Source organism: Daktulosphaira vitifoliae, unplaced genomic scaffold (genome assembly GCF_025091365.1).
Source record: "Daktulosphaira vitifoliae isolate Bord-2020 unplaced genomic scaffold, ASM2509136v1 Scaffold_244, whole genome shotgun sequence".
NCBI lineage: Eukaryota > Metazoa > Arthropoda > Insecta > Hemiptera > Phylloxeridae > Daktulosphaira > Daktulosphaira vitifoliae.
In genome coordinates, this window is record NW_026099810.1 from 1 (window position 1) to 6,847 (window position 6,847).

The following is a 6,847-nucleotide window of genomic DNA, read 5'->3' on the forward strand; positions in this document are numbered from 1 at the left end:
ACCATGTATGGTAAAAAAAATTCTATACACTAAATATACAGATTCTCTGTACAAAAATTATTTAAAAAATAAAGAATAACTACTTATCAGCTTTAGAATAAAAGACATAAATATATTTAATTATAAATCAATTTCACTATTTTGTTTTTTAAAATTATAAAAATTAAAAACAATTATAATATTGAATATTCACTAACCTGTACTCTTTAAATGGGTCAGTCTAGCATAATGGATAGAAACGTATGTTTCGGCGCACAGGATCCTGAGTTTAATCCCAAGGATGCCAACAAAATTATTTTTGTGATTTTCTCATTGGTGGTGTTTGATTTTTGTTGCAAACCAAAGATAGTACCCATCCCATTCAATATTAGTTTAGCCAAGAACCATCTTTGACTGAACTTGTAGAACTTGGTGTTAATGTGAAACATTACATTTTAAATATTATGTGTCAGAAAAAAAATTAATAAAATAAAATTTACAATATTTATTTTTAAAACTGAAGAAAATATTTATAAAAATACAAAATATTAACTATTGAATTTTGTTGAAAATATGTTTTTGATACCACAGAAACGATTCCCAGTAACTAATTTTACTCACAACCAACTTTTATTACACTAATCTTTCCTAGTATAAAATTTCAAAGATATAAAGGTATTTTTATATCTATTCATTATGCTGAGAGAACAAATAAATTAAAAATTCATGACAGTCTTTTATTTTAAATAAGTAGAAAATAATTAAAAAAAAAACTATTTATTATTGTTGAAAATATATTATTTGAGTATCATCCCAGTTCGCAAAAATCAATTTAAATAATATTGTGAATAATAAATAATAAAACAAATAATAAATGTATCAATAGGGAATAGTTATTATTTTAGTTTTACATTTTATTATCTAGAAACAGTGGAACATTGATTGTCAGTTTCTGCATTAAGCACAGCCAAGATCATACACAAGATTTTGTGCATGATGAACTAAACTATAATAAATGTCTCCTTTTGTAATTGTTGAGAGTATTATTAACAAAACAACTATCAATGAAATCTACATCAATTGGATAAAAAACAATAGTGATTTATAAATTATATCTTTAGCTTTATTGACAACTTTATCAGTTTAATTTTCTATTTCTCTTTTAAGTACAATAAGAATACTCTAGAAACATTGTTTAATGGCTTCACAGTTTTTAAATCTACAATTCCATCTATTATTACTAATGCGCCCATAGTTTTTGTTTTTATGTCTAAGTTTTTATGCAATTCAACTAATTGACAATTCTTTGAGGATGGGAAAAATGAAACGTAAATACATTTAATCAAGTTAAAAAACTTAAGGTTTTTTAAAAAATTTTAATTATTACAAAATAAAATTTTATTATTTTAATAAAACAAACATATTTTATTAATATTGGTTTTTACTTTAAACATTTTGCACCTATCTGCAACCAAAAGATTTATTCTATAAAACATACCAATTCTTATTCTTGATTGACTCCATTAAATTTTCAGACATGATATTTCCACAGAAATTCCAACCATTATAGGATTGTGAAATTATTTGAGCTTTAGTATTTAATTTATAAGTTTCAAAATAATATTAAACACTTGTTCTTCTTTATAAAATCTAAAACTAAAGCAAAAATGTAATAGTAATATTAGTGTTTATTAATTATACATTTTTTTATCAATAATGATTTTTGAATTTATTACCTTGCTTCATCACATATTATACTATTTACTCTTTTTCGCTATTTGCACATATTTCAATTATTTCATTTTGAATATGGTGACTAGTGTATTTTGTTTCTTTGTTAAATATTTCAGAAAATATGGGTATATGCTTAGAAAATAAAACACAGGTTTTGTTGAAATTCCCTAAGAAAAATTATTTAATAAGAAATTAATAATTTTATCTTCAGTTTTCATTACTTGATTAGATCATTTAAATTAGTTCCCTACCATGATTTAATGATGATCTGTTTTCATTGTGTCAAGTCAGTCTTTGAATACTAAAAAATTGTCATATCAATTAGACTTTTCATACATTACCTATTTGCGGCAAATTCTAGTTTAGATTGACTTATTAGCTGGGTATGAATAGTGTCAGTTTTTTTGACAGTTACGTTATAATGTCTTGTCTATTTTGGAATAAGAGTTAAATGAGTTTCTGTAATATAATAATAGCATGATCATCCAGTTTTGTTAGTTTTCCATTTGCAATAACTCTAAACCCACATAACTAATAAATATAAAAAACAAATAATAAATGTTAATTTTTGAACAATAATTATATCATACACAAAAATATTCAACCTCATAAAATGAAGCCATGGTTATGTTAATGGAAATGGTATTTGTAATTTAAAACAAGAACTTTTAGACCTGTGCTTTGGAAGATATTCTAATTTTTGTACTTAGGTGGCAGAAGTGTGACCAAAGAATGACTAATGATAAAAATAGCAGTATCTGGGCTTTACCATCAGTACTATATTTTAAAATTCTAATAACTTTCAAAGAATTGATCCAAAAGTTATAGTCGAGAGTTATTTTCTTAATTAGATAATATTCTATATTATAAACTAGTTTAATATGTATGCTGCCGTTTAAACAAATAAATTTGACACCCCTGTATAGTATATAAACAATGGACCTAAAAATTATTTCATAACAGGCTTATAGAGATACATATGTAACTAACAAAATCCAAATATTTATATCCCTTAGATTCGTGTAACAACTACTGACAACTGCCGGAAGGTTGACGAATAACCAATGCCGAAGATTCGTATAAGTACACCGTTCCTAAAATAAGCTTAATAGCAATTAAAATATATATTTATAATACAATGTAAATATTATGTTGTCAGTTTTATACATGATATACCTCTAATATGGATCTTTTTGGACCAGACTGTAAATCAAATTTCGAGTTGTTTATAGAATTTCATATGTAGGTTAATTTTATTTATCTTTAGTGACGATAACCAATTTATTTGTTATGTTACTATTAGCAATATTCAAACTGGACGTCTGAAAGAAAATTTTAAAATATAAAAAGTGAAAAGACTATACGTAATAAGTCCAACAATAGAATAATTTATGTAATATGACTTTAAATTATTTGATTAAAAGTCACCTCTGTTTCAGGATTTTTTAGTTCAAAAATAAAAAATAATTTTGAATTCATTATTTTATTAACAAATTAATATAAAAGTAAAAAAACAACAGATCTTCTAAATGACAGATATATTTCTCCGTGTAGTGATGGTGCAAATCAACATTGATAACGAGCTGATAAGTATTCCATAGCTAAATATAGAATTCGTTAAAATAGTGTAATGATTTTATTATAGTCAATATATCGCACAAGCCAAAGATTGTTAACAATAGCATTATCTATGTTACTTCTACCACAGATTCAGGGCCGGATTTAACGGAGGGTTTTAAGGGCACTTGCCCCGGGCAGCAGATGTTTGGGGGCAACCGGATACCGAATACTATAAAAAAATTTTAAACTTTTTAACCCTCGTCTTATGAAAAAATCAACTTTAAAAAATAAATATTGTTTTGTATTTATATAATTTTGGCTGCAAAATTAATACCGATATACGTCATATGATAACATTATGACATTGGGGCATACAGCACACATTGACCCCCTTACAAGGCATAAGGGATGAACTTAAAAAGTATTACATATTTAAGAATTCAAGAATAATGTGTAACTAAAGATAACAAAAAAAAAAATGTTTAAATATATTTATTCTGTAAGTAATTGAGTGGGTTATGATAAAAAAATCACTCTGTATATGTTCATTTGTGATTTAAATATTGTCTACTCTCGTTACTTATTGGATATACCATTAGCCGTCATCTCCTAGGTGATCCACTCCCGCATCTATAATAACGATTTAAACAGGTTTAAGGTAAAACGGTATTCTAGTGCGGTGCACAACTAGCTGTCCTACGGTCTAGCTGCCTCGTACAAAACAACAATGAATATTTTCAAAATCAATTTTAATTTTATTTCATCATAATTCTGATTTTTAATATTGATTTAAATTTTTTTTTTTTGGTTTCGAATTTATAATCAAATATTGACTATAGGGAATTCGAATTTCAAACTATGAAAAGAGTTCAGGCAAGTGGCGCTGCTAACCGAAAATTAAAAAAGCAAAAAGAAGAAAAAATTGAAAATGAAATTAAAAAAACAAAATGCATACCTAGTTTTTTAAGTCAGACTTATTACAAAGCGAAAATAAAGCTTCTGATACTTCTGAGACAATTATTAATCCGACATTCATGAATGATACTAGTATTGAAAAATCAACAAACATTAATGATACTAGTGCTGAAAAAATAGAATCTTTGAATGTCGAAATATTTACAACAGATTCTCAAATTTGTGAAAATGTTTCTGTCATGCTTAATGAAGAAAATTCAAATTATGTGGACAGTGTTTCGCATCTTGTTAAATTTAATCAAATACCCTATTCTCTTCAAATTCAAGATACTTCTGAAACAGAGACAACTCAAAATTCTCCAATTGAAATGATGACTGATATTGGATTATGGCCTGAAAATATGTCAACATATGTAGATTATTGGATTAACAAAGATATTATACATTTACAAAATTGCAATGAAGAGCTAATTAAAAAAAAATCTTTGGTGCAAAAAAATAGTACTGGTAAATGGACTCGTAAGTGTAACACTGGAATGTTTAAGCGAAAATGTAAAAATGGTGACTTAATTAAACGATCATGGTTATGCTTTTCCCCTTCCAAAGCCACCTTTTCTGTTCAATATGTAAATTATGTCATCAACTACATTGCGTACACAGTTTAACACAGAAGGATTTTTCAACTGGAAAAATTCTAACGAACAACTTCTCGAGCATGAGACTTCAAAGAATCATCTCAATGCATTTATAGCGTTTAAAGATCGTTCAGTTATTCTAGGTCGTATTGATGCTGAACTTCAAAAACAAATGGGTGAAGAAAAATTTTATTGGAAAAAGGTTTTGACTAGACTTGTAAGTGTTATCAAGTTTTTATGCAAGCGTAGGTTGGCTTTACGAGGAGATAATGAGATTATTGGATCTCAAAGTAATGGGAACTATNTAATTTTTTTGGAGGTTTCCCCCTTTTACGGGGAACGAGGGAATTTTTTTCAATTTTTAAGGGTAATGTCTTCGACTAGAATAAATTATATGTAAATAAATATAATCTTGCGATAACTTATGTTATAAACTTATGAATAATTGTGTAAGTAAGAAAAAATTGTTTTTAAATATATATTTAAAGTAATTAATACGACATTTAAATTAATCTATCTTATTAGGAATACTTAAAAAGTAAATCTTATAAATATTCTATTTTCATAGTATTAATATTAAATTAAAGACTACATCATTCATAAAGTAATGTAATATCTAATTTAATTTTAGAAATTTAATAATTAATAAATTATATATACTTTTGTTGTGTGGTTGACAACATTGTCTTGTTTCAGCCATTACATATCTTAACATTTCTCTACTTTCTTATCAACCGCCCAACACTATGAACCATACATCATAACTAGCCTCACAATTTCATACTGAATTTAAAAACTATAATTAGTATTTATTCATATATTATATTTTAAAATCAAAGAACTACTAATCAGGACATAATTAAAGAAATAAGAGTTGATGTTGCATTTGGAATAATCCACCAATTTCTCTAAATGAAACACTATCTACAGATTTGCATCGAAGCGTTTCTTATGATAGTGATTTTAATCACTGTCAGATATCATCTATACTTGTCCCATCTATGCCTCGTCCACACTGTGCCTCGACCCCACTGTGCTACCGTTTTTTNTTTATTAAGTGATATTGGTGATGAAGCATATGAGCTACTAGAATCACTAAATTCTACAGGTCATAGTGCAACTTGTGAAAATATATTTAAAGTCATATTGAATTACTATGATCCTAAATTTAATGTGATTATTGAGCAGTTTTCATTTTTTTAAAGAGAACAAGAAGATTTTGAATCCTTTGATAAATTTTTAAGAGACATTAAGACTATTGCAAAAAGATGTAAACTTGGAGACCTAGAATACAGTATGGTTAAAATACGTGTTGTCTTGGGAGTACGTGATAAAGGATTACAAGTAAGGTTATTAAGAGCTCCTGACTTAACAGTGGACAAAATAGTAGAGCATTGCAAGTCGGCGGAATTGGCTAAACATCATCTAGCAATACTCAATAATAAAAATGAAGCGGATATTAATGTTACTGAAATTCTCAGTAACACTTATATAAAAAAAGTCAATAATTATAATAATCAAAAGTCAATAAATGAAGATGCAGAATATAATTGTAGAAAATGTGGAAACGACACGGCCCTCGCAAGTGCTATGCTTTTGGGAAAAGTTGTGTGAATTGTGGTAAATTGAATCATTTTGCAGTTGGTTGTCTAATGCAGAAGAATAGTTTCAAACGAGTGAATAATATTCAAGAAGATAGGGTAAGCAATAGTAATGAACCTGATTTTAAACTTTTAGAAATTAATAATAATAATTTAATAAAATATGAATGGGTTGAAAATATTAAAATAAATGATAGTTACACAATTAAGTTTAAACTAGATACTGGGTCTGTTGTAAGGTGGGTAACACTGTATATATCTCTGTGAGTTAACCTCTATGTAACATATAAAAAATGTAGTATTCATTGTGTGTGTATAATTAATAAATTAAGAAATAATAATATAATAAATTCGTGTATATTTTATATAAAATACAACATGGCGCAGTCGAATGGAGGAGTGGTTCCGGCTCCACCGCCACTG

The 6,847-nt window shown here is 26.8% G+C and overlaps 1 long non-coding RNA gene across 2 annotated transcripts; it reads right to left on the reverse strand.

Annotated features, from left to right (window-relative positions):
* Positions 1-1,503: 1,503 nt before the first annotated feature.
* Positions 1,504-3,345, reverse strand: LOC126909300 (uncharacterized). 2 transcript variants are annotated; one of them, XR_007704999.1, is made up of 5 exons: positions 3,142-3,336; positions 2,890-3,035; positions 1,965-2,244; positions 1,716-1,880; positions 1,504-1,635 (listed from the first exon to the last, which is right to left on the reverse strand). It is a non-coding gene; the product is annotated as an uncharacterized LOC126909300 (long non-coding RNA). The 2 variants fall into 2 exon arrangements; XR_007704998.1 differs by having other exon boundaries at positions 1,965-3,035; positions 3,142-3,345.
* Between the last annotated feature and the right edge of the window lie 3,502 nt (positions 3,346-6,847).